The 22,331-nt window shown below is 46.5% G+C and overlaps 1 long non-coding RNA gene across 1 annotated transcript in view; it reads right to left on the bottom strand.

Annotated features, from left to right (window-relative positions):
- The window catches only part of LOC136405387 (uncharacterized), a 62,974-nt gene that overhangs the window by 29,365 nt on the left and 11,278 nt on the right, over nucleotides 1–22,331 (bottom strand). The gene's annotated exons all lie outside the window — the stretch shown is intronic.

Genomic DNA, 22,331 nt, shown 5'->3' with positions numbered 1-22,331 from the left:
CCCTTATAAGCTAACACTTTATGCTTGTGGAAATGGCAATTAAAATCTATAGGGGGACATCCTTCAGGTGGTCTTCTGGAACCAAAATGAATTTTTAAAAGTCTTGTAGCTAGCTAGCATTCCTGTGAGATCATACCGTGGTTGCCTGGGGGTGAGCCGTTACCTCCAAATGCCCGTCTCCTCCTTGCTTTCTTCCTTCCTTTTCTTTCTTCTCTTAAAAGTGACAGACGATTTGTGTTTCATGCTTCACATAAGGCAAACTCTGTCACCTGTAGAAAGTCAAAGTTGGGGTACAGCTGGGGCAGCCAGGGCTCCTGCCCTCACAGAAAGCAGACTCGGGCATAAACATGCCCTCTTCCCCGCCACGGGCAGAAAAAACCAGCACTCTGCTCTGACTGCCAAGTCATGTAGACTCCAGCAGTTACTCAAGTAGAAAGGTACAAACTCTAGGAGAAGAAAAACTTCATTGGAACGTTATAAGCTATTTGAGAACCTCTTCCCGTTAGAATGGCTGTGCGTGTGCAAGAAGATGTTGTACGGGAAAGGCTTTATGCTCTAAGAAGTGAAAGGATCTACTCGAAGGTGTTTTAAAAGCAAGTACTTTTAGAGTTCTAAAAGGTGTGTTACGAATCAACGATCTCATCAAACCTCCATGAAATGTTTTATCATCAGAAATGAGGTGTTGTGTCTTCAGATGCTGTGACAGAGGAATCCCGGAACGATGACGCTGTGCATCCTGAGCCCCCTCGGCGTGCCATGGCCTCTGGCCAGGTCGCCCGGGAACACCAGCAAGCAGGCGCAACATTGATCCCAGCAAGTGGAGTCTTGACTTCTTCTTTCTCACTTTCTAGTTGTTGACTTCTCTGACACTGTGATTTGGTATTTAAAATAATGTATTTATTTTGGTATGTTTACTGTTGTTCATAAATCTCTGTTCTAATCCATTTGATCAGAGATTCTACCTTCACGATAGAAATAATTTCCTGGGCCGTTGGCTAAGAGCGTGCACTAACCTGAGGGCAAAGACTTGGGCAAAGAAAGACGGGCAATGTCCCGGGAGAGGCCAGGTGTCGGAATAACCGAGGCAGCAGTGCCACCTGAATGGCTCCACCCTTGGTGTTGAAGACTTAGCCAGCCTTCCGAAGCCCCGAGGTTGACCCACGGCATTACTGTTCGCCCACGGATAGTGACACAGGAGACCTGAAATCTGGCTGGCTGTGTCACTCACTGCAATTTTTTGGGTTTCCATTTCTTATTTGTAGAATGAGGTTGTTGGATTTAATTTCCAAGGTCTATTCTGCCCTCCTCTCCTTTCTTAGAGCTTTATGTGTTCTATGAGTTGCTAAAATTCTATAGGAACATCTGACCATAGTTCTGAGTAAAATTTTCTACTGAACCTGATATTTAGTTGATTGACATTATTTCAATAGGATTTGTAGCAACAGTGTGGGGACAAGGAAAATGTTCTAAGAAAAAAAAAGAAGAAGAAGAAGAATAGAAAGCATTGTTGTAAGTCACGGGAGTTCAGGGAAATGAGTCATGATATTTACTATTTTAGCTGAAAGTGTCTTCTGTGGACACTTGCATAAAACTATAGCATTATTATCTCTATTATTGCTCTGTTGTATTGACATTTGCATCTGAGAAGTTAGTTTTAATATGAACTATGTACTTTATAACTTAATGATTATTTATTATATATTTGGTTTTAAATGTTTATGTTCATGGCTTCTTATTTAAGACCTGGTCATATTAAATACTACCCAGTCAGTACAATCGTCTTTTGTGATTCCCTGGAAACCCTTAATTCAACCATCTTAGCAGAAAATAAAATATGATTCCTAGTTTCTGGAATTTATAATTTTTACATGTGTATGCTAAAGATGATCTTCTTGCCTTATGTATTTCATTTCTGTTTCCTGTCCCTTCTTCCTCTAGGGCAGTGGTAGTCAACCTGGTCCCTACCACCCACTAGTGGGTGTTCCACCTTTCATGGTGGGTGGTAGCAGAGCAACCAAAGTATAAATAAAAAGATAGATTTAACTATAGTAAGTTGTTTTATAAAGATTTATTCTGCCAAACTTAGCGAAAATCCGACATAAAGTACTTGGTAAGTAATTATTATTATATGCTTTAACTCTGCTTTATAAATTTTATAAAGTAAAGTTACTTCCCTACTTTATAAATCACTATTATTGTGGAACCGGTGGGTGGTTAGAAAAGTTTACTACTAGCAGAGATACAAAAGTGGGTGGTAGGTATAGAAAGGTTGACTGCCCTGCTCTAGGGCACCACACCTGTGCAGCCCTTCCAAATGGGCGGCAGGTCCGGGAGGACCTGAAGATACTCTTCCCAATGCCCATTACTTTTGAGCCAACCTCCCTCCTCACTTGCCTGACCCCTGACTTCTTATTGACCACTGTCATCTCATGAACTCTCCTCCATGTTCACCGATGATGCAAGCACATTCTTTTCCTTGAATCCAACTTTTGCCACCAACTGGGTGACTTCAACGCCCACGATGAGAATTCCACCCATGCTATAGCTTCCCAGAACCTTAATTGTCTCAGTTGCAAATGCCTGCATCTTTCCTCCCATTCTCATCTGCCAGACTTTACCACCTGGACCCGCTCTCTGTCTGAGATCTTTACATCTATGAAACCACTGCCTGCTCCTATTCCATTGGTCCTGAGATCTCATCGAACAGCTTGGCCTCCCCCCCCCCCCACATTCCCTCTGTTTATTATTCCCCTCTGCCCCTTGGAGCCTAGGCCCCTGACCAACCCTTGAACCACAGATGCATCAGCGCACACAGCGCATTGGGAATCTGCTCACAGACTCCCTGCCTAGCTCTTCTGTCTTGGTTCCCTCATGGAGCTTTAGACCCTGGCTCTGGCCCCTCACCTTTGGGGACTCTGGCTTACTGGAGTCACTTTTCCACGTCACTCTCAGCTCTGAACACTCACCTGCTCTAAACATCTTCCTGCTTCTCCTCCAGTCCACAGGTGAGCAGGGCATGACCTCGCCTCCCATGGCGGACAGAGATTTGACTGTTCAGAGCCAAGCTCACTGCAAGAATAGTCTACACCTGTGTCTACATCCCTCACTTCCTACCCACTTACCAAACCACCGTAGTCTGACTTCTACCAATCCCACAGCCTACACTGCATCACTGAAGCTGCCCTTGCCCTGGTCAACAATGACCTCCAAATGACCCAACTCTGAGAAGTGTCTGAGTCCTCATCTCACTTGATCTTGCCATGACTCTTGCTACTTTGATCACGCTTCTGCCCTCCCTGGCTGTGGAGACCACACTTCCTCCAGATTCTCCCCTCCCGCTTGGACTACACATGCACGGTGTGGCTAGCTGTTGCTTTCCTGTAACCCCCCCCCCCCCCTTGGAAGTGGATGCTCCTGAAGACTCTATCCTTGGTGACCTTCTCACTTTAAATCTTTTCTCTCAACCATCAGATGAGTTCCTATGCTTTAAACACCCTCCTGTATGTTGCTGACCAACTCTATAGACAAAGGCTAATTCATTTATCTGCAAATTCCCGGACCCATGGACCCACCTTCTCCCTGGAGATTCTCATCTCTGTCTCCCTGGCCTGGCACCTCAATGTGCCAAAATTGACCTCATCGCTATACCCACGTTCCAGAGTGTCTATATCCCAGTCCCCCCCCCCCCCCCGGTCTCAGGGACGGGAGTACACTGCACAGCCTCGCAGACTTTGCCTGCTCTCTCCTGCACAATGACCAGGTGGCCGGCGGGCCTTGCTGCTTCCCTCTCTCAAGTTCAGCCTTTCTTGTCTGCTGCCCCTGCCATCGCCTTAAAGCCGGCTCTCTGCAGCAGTCGTAACCACTTCCACTTTGGTGTCTAGCCTCTTGCCTCCTCTTCTTCCCAGTCGATCTCCATGTGGCCACCAGAGAGAGGTTTTATAAAACCTAAGCCTAATCACAAGATTCTGTTGTTAAAACCCTGCCCTCTCCTTGGGATGAAGTGTCGGCCCACAGCAGGGCGTGCAAAACCCGCTGTCCTGTGCTGCGCTCAGCCCCCGGCCTCTCTCCACCTTCAACTTCACACTCTGGCCGACCCGGCTACTTCTGGCTCCCTGGGCCCCACACGCTGTCTCACTGCCCTGTGCCCTGCACCCACGGCGATCTCGCCCAGGAATGTCACTCCTCCACCACTCCCTCGACACCGGGAAGACCCCCACGCGTCTGTCAGTACTGAAGTCAGTTATCACTTCCTCCAGAAGGGTTTCCATCACCATCTTTCCCTCTGGGGAGCGGCAACCTCTCCCTACTTTCACAACTCAGTCATTCTGTGATTATTAGACAACGCAGTGTATCTGAATTGACTGATGGCTATGTCTGTTTCGCTCTCCAGAACGTAAGCCCCTTGGCAGAAGGAACTGCGTGTTGCCGGCACGGTGTGTCACATACAGTGGATAACATAGTATAAAATAAACGTGTATGAAATTGACTTGAACTACACACAAACTATGTGATTATGCATTGGAATTTTCCTTGGTATCTTCCTTCTACACATGACTCCAACGATCACAAAGCCAGTGATAATTGCCAGCTGTTTCCAAAATATCACTACTCATCACCATCTCCAGCTTCCACTTTGTCTGAGGCCACCACGGTCTCTGACGCTGATGACTATGACTCGTTCCTAAATAGTTTTCCTGCTTTTGTCCTGGTCCCCTCACCAAAATCTGTGTGCTGCAAAGCAACCTGAATAACCCTTTAAAAAACTGAATCACCTCTCAGCTCAAATCCTTCCAATGGCTCCCGCCCCATTCAGAGCAGAGCATGGGTCCTCCAGGGGCCTCCTGGGGCCAGCCCCTACGCCCCTCCCTCACCGCTGTCACCTCAGGCGCACTCTTTGTCCTTACCCCGCCCACACTGTTGCCCTCTCCCTTCTCCGCGCCCCGGGAACACTGCCGCCTGAGGCCTCTGCCCTCTCCAGTCCTTCCATCTGGGGGGGCTCCTCTGCCCGATGGGCCCATGGTCCGTCCTTCACCTCCGTCCTTCGTGTCCACGCTCAATGGTCACCTGCCACTAGGCTCTCTCTGACGACTGCTACATTCTACATTGCAGCTCCCCTCCGAAAGTGCCCTGCCTCCATAGCACTTACCACCCAGGACATATATATCTCAGTAATTTATGTGTTTGCAGTCTCTGTGAGCTCAATGTGGGCCAACATGTGGTCTGTTCTGCTCACTGCTGTAGCTCCTGGCACCCAGGACAGAGCCTTGAGCCCAGAAAGAGCTCATCCAGTGCCTGTAGGAAGAGCAGGTGGGTAGTGGTTGGCCGGCATCGGAGCTGTCCCCCGGGGCGCTCAGTCCCGACACCTAGTCCAGTCCGCCTTCTCTTTCTCGTGTTGGGGTGCACCACTGCTTTTTCCTTTATAGCTTCTCCTTGATCTCTGGGGAGCGTGTATTTTCTACACATTTTCCCCCATCCTCTTATCAGATGTAACTACACCTCTTGTTTTTGACACTGGCCTTCAGCAATCTAAAATTCGGAAGATTAAAATGAAAACATTATTCCACGTAGCTTTAAAATTTTAGCAAAAAAAAAAAAAAATTACACATATTTTTTCCTAAGGCAAGCTTCCGGGTTTCTGTCCTCTGTGGTTTTTTTCTGGTGGGTAAAACGTCCTGATGCCTCCTGATTTGACAGCCAGGAGTCTTCCATGCTGGATTCCGTCCCCCTTACAGAAACAGGAAATTCAGAGCATTCATTAGGAGTTTCCAGAGATGCTTTACTCTGCCTTCATTCATAATCAGACAGTCTTTTCAAGAAGGCTTCCTTACATGTTTCAAATTATTTTCTCTCTTCTACTTTCCTTATCTCTCCTGAATTCCCTCCTCCCTCCTGAGATGGTCACAGGCAAGGAAGAAATTCCACAGAAGGTGAGAGGCGGGGGCGGAGCACGAGTGGAGCAGACGAGGGAGCGATTTTAAATAGGAAGGAAACTATGCTCCCTGGATTCTTCCTCGCTTTCAGGGAGGTTAAATGCGAATGACATAGAAGGTTCGCAGTATTGCCATGGTTACTAAGAGACGTTCGGACAGAGGACTCTTGGAGACGCAGTGTTGGAGTGGACTCCAGTTCAAACGAATTATCTGACAGGTGTCAACAAATTGGCAAGCGGTCCTCAGCCCTCGCACGCATCATTGTCATCTGGGGACCTTATGAAAATACCACTGGATATTTCATCAGAATTAAAATGTCCCGGGCCAGAATAAAGGTGTTTTGGGAAACTCTCCAGGTGACTGTAGAGTGATCCAAGGTCATGCTGACAGAGAGAACAGGTCATCTCAAACCTGCTCGGGGGGCTGTCAGCCCAGGAGAGAGATATGCACCAAGCAACTGTGAGTGCATTCAAGTCCTTTTTCTAAGTCTTTTCCTCTTTGCAACAATTTAGTTCTCTCTGAAGCCCTGACCACAAGAGAACACCCAAAAGATGTGCTTACCCTTTATAACAAAAAGATAATGTTGGAGCTGTTTCAAGTATAATTGATTACTTGTTCACAAAAGGAAAAGTAGACTGTGGAACGATCATGTAGTAGAGTTCACGACAGCAATAAACAAACGGACAGTAGCTACGCGGCTGGATCTCAGAAACCATGGAATGCTGAACAAAAGATGCTAGACACAAAAGAATACATACTTTATGATCCCATTTTTATAAAGTTCCCAAACAGGCAAAACTACTAGCACAGCTGACCCTTGAACAACAGGGCACTTAGGATCACCGGCCCCCACGCAGCCAACAATCCTCATATAACTGTGACTCCCCCCCAAACCTAACTCTGAATACCCTACTGTTTACCGGAAGCCTCCCGACATCAAGTTAATACATTTTTTGTTATTTTGTATATATATTATTCTTATATACTGTCTTCTGATAATAAAGTCAACTAGAGAAAAGCAAACATTTTTCAGAAAATCGTAAGTTGTGAAAATACATGTGCAGTACTATACAGATTTATTGAGAAAATCTGTGTGGAAGGGGAACCTGCACAGTGAAACCCACGCTGCCCCAGGTCAGCTGCATGGGCAGGCGGGTGGCGGTCACCCTAGGAGGAGAGGAGGAGGGGACCTGCAACAGAAATATAGTAATACGGCACTTTGCGACCCAGAAGGAGGTGATTATTGAGCTTATGCTATACTTTAATAAAAAGTTGAAAATGAATAAGAGAAGACATGTTTCACAGAAATCCTCTCTGTCAGAGGAACGGAGCACAGCACTCCTAGAAATACAGAAGCAGAAGGCGTGGAGAGGGCGGACAGGCGGCCGCCAGGGGCAGGGCACAGACCCAGGGGAATCCCAGCAGCTGACATAAAGGAAGATTCTAGGCTCTGATACGTTAATTCACACTAGCACCTTTACAATCATCTTTTTAAACGGGCTCTGACCAGGTTACCAGCTTTCCATTACCCTGAGAGATGACTGATTTGGAGAAGAAAAGTTTGTGCCACTGTGTGTTTGTTCCTTATCATCTTCATTCATGCAATTTTCCAAATCGAAGTTACAAAAGAGAAGAAAGAGAGAGACAGAGACAGAGATAGAGAGTCAGAGAGAACCAGTAAGCATCTCTCCTTAGTCTGGTTTTCCCTGTAGAATTAGAAGTAGAAATGCCACCATACGACTTCGACTTCTGCTCTGAAGTTATCACTACCAGTGCATCGGAATCTGTTACCTGACCCGGGTTGTGACCTTGAGCAGTCCATTCATGGTGGGCCGCAGGGAGCATCGACCCCTGGCCTTAATTATGATTGGTACCCCTTAATTTCTCAACAGAAGGTTTTCACTGGGTATGTCCTTTTCAAAAGACACGCTTAAAAGGAGAGGACATGCTGCCCCCTACTGACAGGACACAAGCACACACAGATGCCCGAGTCTAATGTCAGGACCTTGTCGCCTCCCCCGCACCCGGAGAGACAGAGACAGAGACATCAAGGGGACTAGAGTAGGGTTTTTTTTCTCAGCTCTGTCAGTCCTGGACTTCTCTGGGACTGTTCCCACCGCTGCGACCATCGCTAACCAGAGCTTCGGGGCCTGCGGAACGTTTCTCCTTCGCAGCGGAGCCCAGTGTGACCACGATCCGGGACCACCCGCCCACGGCCCGCTCCCTGAACCGCAGGACACTCCAACGGGCAGGATGCCTGCCCCTCCACCCCTGGGCTCCCGGGAAAGCTTGGGGTCCTTTTTAGAGGTCCCTGAGTCAGGACATGATTCTCCCTTATCTTTCCTTCCGATGACGCCCGAGACGGCGCAGAGCGCCTCCCCCGTGACCGAGCGGTCCCCCGTGGGTGAGCGGTAGCGATTCTGCGCTCTCACAGATAGGAGGCTCAGACACAGAAGGAGACCGGCCCGGGAGGGAGCCTGGGCGCATGCGCACGTTGGCTGGAGGGGTTTGTTTTCAGGCTGACCTCGCCACTATGCCAATGCCCTCGGGCGGCTCTCACTCCCTGCGTCTGCTTCGGGAGTTCCTCTTGTGACAAGCAGCTCACGTGGGAACCTCTTTCCACAACCCTGGCCTCGCTGAATTGTACTCTAATACACAGCTTCCTAACAAGTGTGAAATGTTCCTAGTGGTGGCCACAAAATAGGGAGAGTTGAGGCCACAGCACTTTAAACACATCAATGACACTATGCGTGGCTGCCTTCGACCTGCCTCCTCCTCGCAAAAGCTTACCGCTGTTCTCTGCGTAATACAGTTCTCCGCAATGGAGTCCTTTATGAAGAAAATAGATTAAGTTTCACAGATTCTTTCAGGAAACAGAGGTGAGGGGACACTTCCAAACTTATTTTGTGAGGCCAGCATCATCCTGACACCAGAGCCTGCGAGAAATCTTCCAAGTAAAGAAGTTACAGACCAACAGCCTTTGTAAACAGAACTATAAAAGGCACTTCAAACGGGCTGATTGTATCCAGCAATACGTAAAAGTGTCTCAGTCACGGCCAACTACAGTCCACGCAAAGAATGTAAGAACTGCTCAACATTCAATCCATGGAATCCAACATATTCATAGGACAAAGGAGAAAAAGAAACATCTTTTCAATGATGCAGAGTAAGCTTTGGATAAAATTTGACACCTAGTCACCATTTAACAACAACAACAACAAAAATCTCTGCAAACTAAAACAGTGAGAGACTTCCTTATTCTGATAAAGTTTTAGAAAACCTACTGCTAACTTCAAATTTAATGGTTCTTTTCATGTCAGGTCAGGAGTGAGACAAGGCGGTCTATTCTCATCTTTATTCAAAACTGTTCTGAAGTCCAAACAAGTATAATAAGGAAACAAAAGACACAGAAAGCATGCATTTTCAAAAGGAGGAAGTAAAACTGTTTTTATTTCCAGATGACATGATTGGTTATAAAGAAAACCCCATGGAAATCTAAAAACTCTACTAGAGCCAGTAAGTAAATTTATCAAGGTCTCAATATATAAAAGTAATTCTATATATACCAGCAGCAAAAGCTGGGAAATAATAAAGGTTAAAACCTTATTTATAATAGTATCAAAGTTGTAAAATGCTTAGCAACACACTTACTGAAAAAATATGCAAAGCCTCTAAACTAAAACTATAAAACATTACTGAGACAAATTTAAGATCGCAGTCAATGGAGAAGTATATTTATGTTCATAGATTGGAAGACTGAATATTTCTAAGAGTCAATTTTCTTAAAAATTGATCTATCAATTCAATGCAATCATTATCAAATTCATGATTCAAATAGACTTTTTGAAGGGAAGAAGTTGGCAGGTTGACACTAAAATATATCAAAAAGCAAAGTACCAAGATGAGCCAAAATATCTTACAGAACGAAGTTGAAGGTCTCATATAATCTGAATCCAAGATTCCCATGAAGCTATGATCATTAAGACAAGTGTAAAGATAGGACAACTAGATTATGGGATTAGAGAAGAGAATCTAAAAATAGATGCATGGACCATATTATTCCATTTATATTAAGTTCAAGAACAGGCACTACTACTCTGTAGCAATAGAAATTTGACAGTGGTTGCCTGGGTGGGGGGTGCCTTGGTGGGGCCTTCAGTGTGTAAAGACACACTCGGAAGGAATATGGGGAATATTCTATCTCCACAGAGGAAGAGGTTAAATGAATGTTTATACATCTATTAAAAATCCTGGAATTATACATTTAAGATAGAAATATCTCACTGTATGCAAATGTTTCTGTATCAACAAAACCTAAGGAGTCAGGAGGGCCTCCTGGAGGAGGAGAGTATTTGAAGAAGAACTTGGAGCTGGCTAACTGAAGGCTGGGGGAGAAAGTTGAAGCAGAGTGTGACATGGGGAAAGGACAGACATGAGAAGTGGCGGTGTGCCTTCAGGGGGAGGAGAGAGAGAGCGGGAGGAGGAAGCGAAGGCCGGAGTGGAGAGGGGCTGCAGGTAAGGTTAAGTTCCTCCTGAGCACCAGAGGAAGCCGCAGGGGCATGTTGTGTTGATCAAACTGAGAGCAGACCAGGGTGGCTGTGAGGGGACATTGTCCAGGGTCGGGGAGGTCAGGCTCACAAGTGGACACAGACAAGAAGAGGCGAGGGTCATGGCCGAGGTGGAAAGGGACCCCGAAGGGCAGGGAGGAGGCAGCTCTGGGGGTTTCCACAGGAGCAAGAGTGGAGGCAACACAAGGAAGAAGAGGCAGACGCAGGGCGGATGGGGCCTGTGTCCCGAGGACCCCCGTCTCCCTCCGGCCTGTCTTTAGCCTTTGAGAGTGGGTGGCACACGGGGCAGACGGCGGGCAGGAGCTGTGAGCACCAAGCGGATGACAACAGTTCTCATCGAGTTATCGACGATGTCAACTAAGAGGAAAGACTTAAAAGGCAAAATGTGTTTTGTCCCACAAAGGTCAAAGTTTTACTGTGAAAGAAATACTTTCCTGTGATATAAAAAGTGTTTAATTTATAAAATGAATAAATAAAAGGAGTAGTAGTCTAATAATGCTGACTTCAGTGAACGCAGAGTTAGTGCACTATCTCCGCAGCTGCAGGCACCAACCTCAGAGGCTGATACGATGGCTGTCCCTTCTTTGCAGCAGAGCTGGGGTGGCCCCGGTCACTCAGTGCTGTCTGCCTCCAGTCACAGGTGGAAGGCTGACAGCTCCAAGGTCCCACCAGGGATTTTCATTCTGACCCCACTGCCCCTGGTGACCTGGAGGCTGGACAGCTGTTGGAGAAAAGGCAGAATTGGGAGGGACCGGGACGACTGCTCTTCCTCAGCCAAAACACCTCCTATGGAGCTGAACCTCAGAGTGTTAGAGACGACGAAAATCCATCTGTTGTAGGTTGAACGGCGTCCCCCCCAAAATTCGTATGTTGGAGACCTAACCCCTATCACCTCAGGATGTGACCACATTTGGGAATGAGACTTTCAAAAGGGTGATTAAGTTAAAAACTAGAGTAGGCCCTGATCCCACTGACTGGGGTCCCTGGAGGAGAGGAGACGTGGAGGCTCACACAGAGAGATGAGGCCGAGGGAGGACACACGAGACGACGGTGACCGTAGGCGCACACACGTGTGTAACGCTAGGCTGCTGTGCGTGGTGCTGTCGGCAGGAAACGAGGACCTGAAGACCAGTGGGGGAACCTGGGCATTTCTGTATTGGGTTTGGCGAAGTTCAGAAAGTCACGGAAAACGTCACAGTACAAAGGGGACAATCGGAGGACGGTGAACTAGGGGACCCTTAGCAAGGCCTATTGGCGTGAATTCGTCTCAGTGTCCCTGTCTTCAGAGATAAGGACTCTCATTTCCTGAAGGTGTAAGAAGGGCACCTCTCACACGAGGGTCTTTTCTTTTTTCTTTTTTTGTATCTTTCCGAAGTGAGAAGCAGGGAGGCAGACAGACAGACTCCCACATGAGCCCGACCAGGATCCACCCAGCATGCCCACCAGGAGGCGATGCTCTGTCCATCTGGGCCATTGCTCCATTGTAACGGGAGCCATTCTAGCACCTGAGGCGAAGGCTATGGAGCCGTCCTTAGCACCCAGGCCAACTTTGCTTCAATGGAGCCTTGGCTGTGGGAGGGGAAGAGAGAGACAGAAAAAAAGGAGAGAGAGAAGGGTGGAGAAGCAGATGGGTGCTTCTCCTGTGTGCCCTGACCAAGAGTTGAACCCGGGACTTCCACATGCCAGGCCGATGCTTTATCACTGGGCCAACTGGCCAGGGCTCACACGAGGGTCTTAACACCTGCTTCAGGGGAGGCGGGGAGAGTCCTTCCTGCACCTAGTACCTCTTGAATCTTTTACTTAAACTATTAAATATGCCAGGGGGCAGTAGTCTGGGACAGCGCATCCAGAACCCTATTATCACTTTGGAATAAGGATTATTTTGAACTGAAGACATCTGAGATGGAAGAGATGCAGAAAGAAGCCTCCCAGAGTGTCCCCTATCTGACAAAAGGCAGACACTCTTAAGGAATAAGGACCACCACCACCACCACCACCACCACCACCACCACCACCACCGTCTCTGGTCCCAGGGGAGTTTAAGGTCGTGGGAAAGATGGAAAGTCGGCCCTGAGCCGGACCTGCACCAACAACCCTTGCTGAAATAGCCCCGTCTCCCATGAGGCTCCTCCATGTATTTATCTTACAGGGTCTGCTGCTCTTGGAAACCCCAAACCCTTCACTTTATCTTATCATGCCGCCGCAATTTATTGTTCTTGCTTAAAAATGGAGGATGTCTCCCGTGTCCTGTAAAAATGAACAACAAATAAAATCGACACGCCTTTTCTCCAGTTCACCTGACTTTTGTCCGTCTGAGCTGAGACCTCCCAGTAGGTAGGGAACCCTCGAGCGTAGAGGAAATTCTCCTCCTCTACTGTTTGCTTACATGGTGTCACAACTGTCTCTTTTCTGGACCTTGTTTACAGGTTCACATTTTGCCATGTTTGTGCTGTCTGTCCTTGTATCCACAATCCATGCATCTGTTTAGTGATTTTACTGAGTCATTTCAGAGTTACTTGTAAATATCATGACACTTCATCTGTAAATACGTTAGCAAGAATCTCAAAAAAAATAAAACAAAAAAAACCCCAGCAAATTTTCCTATGCAAACATGATTATCACACTTAGATATTTAATATCGAACTAATACTGTTAGTTAATATCTTGCTACTCAACCTGTGGTCCCAGGGACAGCAGCATCTGACCTCACCTCTAGGGTCTCTCAGATGGGTTGTGTGTGTGTGTGTGTGTGTATGCCTGTGTGCACATGTGTGCTGGGTGGGGGAGGCACTCTATGTCTTAACAAACCCTCCAAGCAACCTGATGCATGCTAACCTCTGAGACCCATGCTTCTAGGTAAGAAGAGACTGAAGAGTCTCGTCAGCTAAATGCAACAACGTGTGATCCTTGACTAGATTCAAATTTGGGGTGGGGTGGGTCAGGGAACAGCCAAGAGGGATGCCGCTGGGATAAGGGGGACATCTGAAGGTGAAGTGGACATGGGGTTATAGTGTCTCAGAACCGACTGTGCCCGGGACTCAGCAGGGACCCTGTTAAATGTGGCGTTTGGCTCTGAGTCTGGGGTGGGCCACTGCATTGCCGGTGAGCTGCCAGGCGAGGCTGATGCCGCTGACCTCGGGGCCATGTTTTCAGAATAAATCTAGGACGATTCTCTAACCTTTTTTTTTTTTTTTTTTAAATCACACTGACATTTCTGCAGAGCCCTGGCCAGCTATCCTGCAGACATTTCGTGTTCAGATGTGCCTGGCTGTCTCCTCGCCCTCACATTCAGAGTTGGGGTTTGAGGCAGGAATACAACGTGGGTGACACGGTGCCCTCTTCTGCTGCACTGCAGGGATATGCGAGTAAAGGCTCCTTAATACACAGGCGACATCAACCTGCAGCCTCCCTTCCTCTGCCCCTCCCCCCCGCAGAGGTGGTGCCAGGGGGCCAGCACCTGCAGTGTCCCCAGTGCTGTCAGCAGCAGCCACAGAGAGGAACTGATTGGACAACAGAGATAACATTCCTTGATCTGTCCCCTCCCCGAACTCCAGGGAGTCAACACATGCCGCATGTGTGTTAAAGTCCCCCCTGTGCTGGGATGAGCCACCAAGTCGGCCTCAGAAGTGACAGGAGATGGAATCAGAGGAGCTCTGCTGTCACAAATGCCCCACGGAGGGGGCTTCAGCACAGAACGGAGGGCGAACACACCGAGGGGAGCTGACCGGCGACCCCCACCTCCTCGTTCAGCTCTGCTGTGTTGTGGTTAACAAAGGGCCATCGCAGGGAAAAGGCTTGAATGCAAGAGAAGGTCAGGGGTGCAATCAGCTCTGCAGATGTGGGGGACGTTCATGAAGCTGCCAGAGAATCAGAATCAGCGACCTCATCGCTCTGGCCCATTTCTCCCTCCGCACCTGCACCCGTCAGTCACTCAGACCATTTCGGTGCCTCGAACTGCACACTCCTCCTCCAGGCTGCGTCCCAGCCTTTCCCGTCAGCTGGCCTGCTTCGGATTAGACACCTCTTCCCAGGGAGCCTCTCCAGGGCTGTCCACACCACGCTGTGCACATGGTCACGGGGGTGTCTGTCTCTTCCCCTAGACCAGTGGTCGGCAAACCGCGGCTCGCGAGCCACATGCAGCTCTCAGATTGAAGACATATTTAGCAAAGGCCAGCTTAAAAGTACCCTAATTAAGTTAATAACAATGTACTTACCTATATAGTTTAAGTTTAAAAAATTTGGCTCTCAAAAGAAATTTCAACCATTGTACTGTTGATATTTGGCTCTGTTGACTAATGAGTTTGCAGACTACTGCCCTAGACTGTTAGCTCCTGGGAGGCAGAAACCCTGCTGCTTCTACTCTGAAATTCTTTTCTATTTGGAAACTTCAGCATCTAGCCCAGTGCCTGACACATGGTATTAGTCATAATGGAGACGTGCTTATTGCATGCCAGGCATGACTCTTAGTACTTTACATTGGAGAATTTGTTTTATGTTCACAACAATGTCATGGGTTCTGTTATGATCTCCATTTGATGAGAAACGAAAGACAAAGTTTCCATTGGACCACCTATCCATGGTCTTCCAGCTGGTAAATGGTAGAGCTACAACCTATGGCCCATGCCCTTAAACTCCATGCTGCTCTTAAATACTAGGTGGATGGATGAATGGATGGATGGATGGATGGATGGAAGGGTGATTGGAGATAATATATGTAAGGATGGATGGATGGATGGATGGATGGATGGATGGATGGATGGATGATTGGAGATAATATAGGTAAGGGTGGATGAATGGATGGATGGATAGATGAATGGATGGATGGATGGATGATTGGAGATAATATATGTAAGAATAGATGGATGGATAGATGGGTGATTGGAGATAATATAGGTAAGGATGGATGGATGGATGGATGGATGGAAGGATGGGTGATTGGAGATAATATATGTAAGTATGGATGGATGGATGGATGGATGGATGGATGGATGGATGATTGGAGATAATATAGGTAAGGGTGGATGAATGGATGGATGGATAGATGAATGGATGGATGGATGCATAGATGACAGAACGGGTGGCGGGTGGGTAGGTAAATGGATGGATTAGTGTTCAGGTCTGTAGCCCATTAGGAGGGCTAGGACATGAGGGAAATGTGCCCACTATAGGCCTTTTCTAAGGAAGACCCATTTAAGCACAAAATTTTAAGCACAAACTATTTCATGCTAAGGCAGGAATCTATATCTTGGTGAACACACAAACGTACAAAATTAGACACGAAGGAGCTCCCGGAAATGCTTGGCTGTTAGAATAGAAGATCAGCTCTGAGTCATGGTGCTGCCAATGTGGGACCCATGGAATAGGCGCAAGTGTCCAGCTGAGGGGCCTTTTCATGAATTCAGTTCCTTTCCCACTCTGGGAAAGGGCGTTCCCTGGATCTGACTTATCACAAGCAGGAAAATACTGAGAAAAGGACTGCAGTGGCTGGAGGGCAAGAAGGAAGGGGTTTTCTGGCTCCCCTGTTCCCTTTCCTGGGACTGGGCTTTGGGGTTTTTTTAATGTGTGTGTGACAGAGACACAGAGAGAGGGACAGACAGGGACAGACAGACAGGAAGGGAGAGAGATGAGAAGCATCAATTCTTCATTGCGGCACTTTAGTTGTTCGATTGCTTTCTTATAGGTGTCTTGACCAGGAGGCTACAGCAGACGGAGTGACCCCTTGCTCAAGCCAGCGACCTTGGGTTCAAGTTGGTGAGCCTTGCTCAAACCAGATGAGCCCGCGCTCAAGCCATCGACCTCAGTGTGTCAAACCTGGATCTTTCACATCCCAGTCCAACGCTCTATCCACTGCGCCGCTGCCTGGTCAGGCTGGGCTTTGGATTTTGAAAAGAGAGGTGGACTCCCAGCTTCCTGAGCTTTACCAACTCTATAGGTTCTGGAACTGGCTGGCAGTTCACACGCCAGCTTGGGAACACGTGAGATCTTTGAGGTCAGAATGTTTGATATTTATGTTTTAATACCTTTTCTCAGACAATAAAAGTGCTTAAAGTTCACTGCAAAAAAAAAAAGAAAAATCAAGAGATGCAGAGAGGTATAAAAAACAAGAGACCAGTCTGTGTCTATCACCTTGGAGGATCTTCCTTAATTTCTTTCCATATAGATAAGCACGCACCCTTTTTAGAAAAACAAGCAGAATTAGACTGTACGCGGCACTCTGCTATTGTCACCTGATGGTATATTGTGGATCTTTGTCCCAACACAGGCTCTCATCAACTGCGCAGCGACCCAACAGACGGCTACACCACAAACTCTTCAGCAACTCCGTCACTGACATTTATAGAAACAATGCTTCAATGAAAATTTTTCTGTGCACCCCTTTGAGTCCCCTTTCCATTATTTACTTTTAAAAGTTCCCCAAATGAGGATTAGCAGGTTAAAGGTGGGCATTTTTATCTTGATATCCATTGCCAAGCTTTTCTAGAAAGATGGCATTTCATCAGTAGAGTAGGAAAGTTACCTATACCCTCACTAACACTGGGTATAGCCATTTTGAACCTTTGTCAAACCAACCAAAAAAGGAATGACTTTTCATTTTAACTTATATTTCCTTAATGCTACTGAGTCACACATGTTTGGATGTTTCTCGACAATTTGAAATTTTCTTTTGTGAATTTCTAGTTCCTGTCCTGACCACATGTTCCTATTAGTTCGTAAGAACACATGCTCATCTTTGCACATCTGATGCCCAGTGAAGAACCAAGTACATGACAGTCATTCAATATAACTTGTTGAATCCTTATTCACTTGCTGTGACATTCTGTTTATCCCCACAGGACACAGGGACAGAGGTTCTTCCACACATCCTGCATCTGCCCAGAATTTACTGTCGAACTCTGAGAAAATCAAATTCTTGGAATCTGAGAATGCTGGCCACAGTCAGACCCCACTGGCCTGACGTCATGTATACCCCAGCCCGATACCTTCAAGAGAATAGCTCCTATGTAGAAATGTTAACGGACCAGAAGGGAGAACAGGGCCACCCCCCAGCCACCACTGAGAGGGGCCGCAGGGCTGGTCTGTCCGCAAACCTTCCTCTTTCTTGGTCTACACATACACCAGGCAGAGTGCTTGCATTCTCAGAGACAGAAAAAAACTGCAGTCTCAAAGGTCGAACTTTCCAGTGGTACAGCTAAGAAGCCACGAGGGACAGTGGGAGGGGCACAGGTGGCTAGACACGCAAAGGTATGTGTGTCTCCCAGAACCCTCAGTGTTATAACTGAAAACACTTGGCGATCCCAGTACCTTCCCTAGCAGGAGTGCAAGGCAGTCCCTGGGCAGGTGCCGGCGGCCGGGGCTGGACCACACGCTGCAGTGCCGCCTCGCGCACAGGCTTTGCAATGGCCACGTCAGCTCCAGACTTGGCCGCATCGTCCTGTCCTCAAGCGGCGGAGCCGAGCCACTGACCGTCACACCCACCCCAGCCCCTGGGCGGGGCTCAGTAGCAGTCAGCGTCAGTGAGCAGACAGGTCGTCTTGACGGGGGGGGGGGGGGGGTGTACAGCGCCTCGCAAAAGTGACTGTCGCTGTTGTACGCGCCGCCCGGCACACTGCCCACCTTCCTCCGCTCCCACCCGGAGGGTGCCAGGGAAGAGAGGCTCGGTGTCGGTGTCGATGAGCTCCGTCTGCGCCCACATGAAAGGCAGGGAGCGGCTGCGAGCTTGCTGGGGAGCAGTTGTCTGCCTGCGGGGGTGCCCCCAGCCCGGCCCCCCAGGGCCCCTGGGCCCCCCGGGCACCAGCTCCTCGGCGGCCTCTCCTCCTGCCATCCACCGGGGCAGGAGCAATGGCTTGTGCCAGCTCCAGAGCTTCAAGGGTGTCATTTCTGAAACCACAAGAAGTCGGGCAAGCTTCCTGAGGAAAGGGCTCGGGGTGGAAGGCCCTGAAACCACAGAGCTGACTGCTGAACACAGCCCCCTGGTGCCCGGGCCTGCGCCTCGGAGCTCGGCTGGCCACGTGAGCGCCAGTCACTGAGAGTAGAGAGTAGTGACTGGGGGGTGGGTGGGGGGAGGGGGCGTCTTATCTGCTCAGAGCAGTCACACCCACCAGACAGTCCCTGCCTTCTCAAGCACAAGCACCTACTTGTAATACCAACATGTTAGGAAGCGTATTGTGAGCAGAATCTAATTCAGAAAATGTATAATAACCAAAAGCTGGCATCAAGTCAGTAGTTACAGCACATCAATTTGTATTTTACTAGTTCCTCATATTTTAAAAAATATATCGGTGCATTTGCGCAAAACTGTTTTTGCTCCTGAAATAATGCATCTGGAATCCAGATGCACGCACACCTTGCAATACCGCCGTTGCCCACTAGGGGTCCTACGGGAGGAAGGAACGGCGGGTCGATTCCACAGCACTACTAGTCACACCTAGTAGCTAACAGGTAGAGAAACAGGTGTGCCAACGCCCAGGAAAGAGAATTCACCAGACATTTGGATGCCCTTCAATTCAGTGTTTATTGAGGGGTCTAGAATTACTGGAATAAAGTCTTCTTGGAATGTAAGGCCAGAAATTAGGTAAATCATGCTCTCTCCCTCTCTCTTTTAAATCATTAAAATATTTCCCGGCCTTATTGAGATATAATTGACATCAAACACTGTGTAAGTTTAAGGTACACAACATACCAGTTTGATACCTTAACGCACTGCACAGTGACACCACCATGGCACCAGCCCTTCCCCATGGCAGAGGGGCTAGGTCGGTGTTTCCCAAAGTGGGGCCCACGCCCCACAGGGGGGCACTTCGATAGTTAAGGGGGGCAATTTGAAAATGGACTCGACAGGACTTTAACTCTTTCACCCCGGGCCATTTAAATGCAATGCTAGATATCGGTGCCAAATTTAACAAAAAATGCAATTCTTAAATAATTGCGGTAAATAATTATTAAGTATAATTTCATTTGACGAGACCAAAATATCAACTGGGTGATTGGCGTCATCAAGTAAACTTCGTCCTGGGTTCACCGCGGAGCATGCTGTCTGCCGTGGGGAACCTGGGACATTTTAAAAACTCGCTAAAGCCCTGGCCGGTTGGCTCAGTGGTAGAGCATCGGCCTGGCGTGCAGAAGTCCCAGGTTCGATTCCTGGCCAGGGCACACAGGAGAAGCGCCCATCTGCTTCTCCACCCCTCCCCCTCTCCTTCCTCTCTGTCTCTCTCTTCCCCTCCCGCAGCCAAGGCTCCATTGGAGCAAAGATGGCCCGGGCGCTGGGGATGGCTCCTTGGCCTCTGCCCCATGCGCTAGAGTGGCTCTGGTCGCAACAGAGCCACGCCCCGGAGGGGCAGAGCATCGCCCCCTGGTGGGCAGAGCGTCGCCCCCTGGTGGGCGAGCCGGGTGGATCCCGGTCGGGCACATGCGGGAGTTTATCTGACTGTCTCTCCCCGTTTCTAGCTTCAGAAAAATACAAAAAAAAAAAAACAAAAACAAAAAAAAACCTCGCTAAACAACGCAGTTATCCTCACCTAATTGGCCCATTGCAACTTCTGCAGTGTTTCACATCATTCAGTTGGTGTTAATTTGAAATGTCAGTTAAAACTGTTGTAAAAGCTCGTTGATTTAATAAATATACATATATTGTATAGATATAATTGGTAAGTATTTGATTTTATTTTTATTAATATTAAACTCTTTATTAAGTACTTCTTGCATGGGGGCTAGAAAGCACTAATATTTTATAAATATTATTGGGGCTATAATAGTGCATGCACGACAATTTTAAATTTAGAAGCATAACTTTCCAGAAAATTTTGTCAAGTGGAAAAAATATAGATACCTTTTGATTTGTGGTGGTAGTGTAGTAAATGTGTTATATACATTTAAATAAATATGAATTTTTAGTATACGTTTACTCTATGTCACATTGAATATATTTTAACACATGTTTTAAAATTAGTTTTTAATTGATCTTATTTTTATTTCTTATAGCCCATAGTAAAATGAGTGGTGCAAGCAAGAAAAAAACTCGTCAATATTCAGAGGAATATTTAAAATTTGGGTTCATACCCGCTGTTCACAATGAGCGGATTCCTTTTTGTCTTTTATGCCAGCAATGCTTGACCAACGAATCAATGAAATGAGGTCGTCTTGAGGCGCATTTGAAGGCGAAATATAGTGCTCATATTAATTCAGATTTGAGTTACTTTAAAACTTTAAAGAAAAATTTTGAAAAAAGAACATTAAAGTCTCTATTTACTGCTCATACTTCAACTAATAATCGTGTTCTTGAGGCTAGTTATCAAATTTCTTTATTCATCGCTAAAAGTGGAGAAAATCACACTATAGGAGAGAATTTAATAAAACCGTCAATATCAGCATTTCTTAAAACGGTTCTTGAAAAAGATGACAAAGATGTAAAAGCTATGCCACTCAGTGACAATACTGTTAGCAGAAGAATAGACGAAATGAGTGAGGATATTGAAAAACAACTTATTGAAAAGCTAAAAACAAGAAAATTCTCCTTGCAAATGGATGAATCAACTTTGAGAGACAGTGAGGCAGTATTGATAACTTATGTAAGATATATTGATAAAGGACATTTTGCTGAAGAAATGTTGTTCTGTAAAAGATTAGAAAGCACCACTACCTCCAAAGATATATATAATAAGCTAAAAAACTACTTAGATTTCAATGATATACCAATGAAAAATATAAGATCTTGTGCTGCAGATGGTGCTCCCAATATGATGGGCAAAAAAATGGCTGCTTAAAATTGATGAAAGATGCGAATCCAGAAATGATTCTTGTGCATTGTGTTATTCATAGGGAAAACTTGGTAGCTAAAAACATCTCACCTGTTCTGAATGAAGTATTACATACAGTAATAAAGTGTATTAATGCTATTAAATCTAGTGCCAAATGTGAGCATCTTTTCAAGCTATTTTGTGAAGAACAAAATAAAGACCATGTGAGACTTTTACTTCATACTGAAGTAAGATGGCTATCTAAAGGAAACTGTTTGAAAAGATTTATGGAACTGTATGATACTCTTAGTGACTTTTTTAAGCGACAAACCTGAAATGAAGTATCTGTTAACAATAGATGGTAAAGCATTTGTGAGTTATTTAGCCAATATCTTTGAAAAACTAAATATATTAAATAAGCAACTTCAAGGAACAAATAAAACTCTTGTCGATGCAAAACAAAGATATTTGGTTTCATTACCAATATTGAGTTATGTCAGAAACATATTAACAACAAAAACTTTAAACAGTTTTATTGGCTCCAAAAATGTGAAGTAACTGATACTGCTTTACTTGTTATTGTCAATCATTTGAATATTCTATTGGCTGATTTAAAAGAAAATTATTTGGAATTTAAATTTCTGTTTTTCATTATATGTTTTGAAATTTTACTTACTGTGTTTTGTTAACAATTTCAGAGTGATTTCTTCCTAGAACCTATCATTTATGTTTATTAAGTGAATAAATCAATTTTTTAATGTTAAAAATTATGTATGTTACATAGGGGGGGACATAAAAATTTTAGAAAGGTTAAGGTGGGGCATGGCACAAAAAAGGTTGGGAAACACTGGACTAGGTACTTCTGAGGACGGTAGCCTTTCCTCCTTCCAGGCTGTGCAGGCTACAGAACGTCCTGTACTTGCAGGGTTTCCTTGGCTCTGATGAAATTGACAGCTGGATGGAATGCTCGTCCACCCCTGACAGTCCCCGTGGGCCACCGCCCCTGCCCTTTCTGCCCCTTCCTCAGGCTTCCTTCTTTATTTTTAAACATCTCCTCAAATGTGATAAGACTGAAGCGTCCTCGTCTTGCTGGAATTAGA

Source organism: Saccopteryx leptura, chromosome 1 (assembly GCF_036850995.1).
Source record: "Saccopteryx leptura isolate mSacLep1 chromosome 1, mSacLep1_pri_phased_curated, whole genome shotgun sequence".
Lineage (NCBI taxonomy): Eukaryota > Metazoa > Chordata > Mammalia > Chiroptera > Emballonuridae > Saccopteryx > Saccopteryx leptura.
This window is presented reverse-complemented; position numbering and strand designations above follow the sequence as displayed.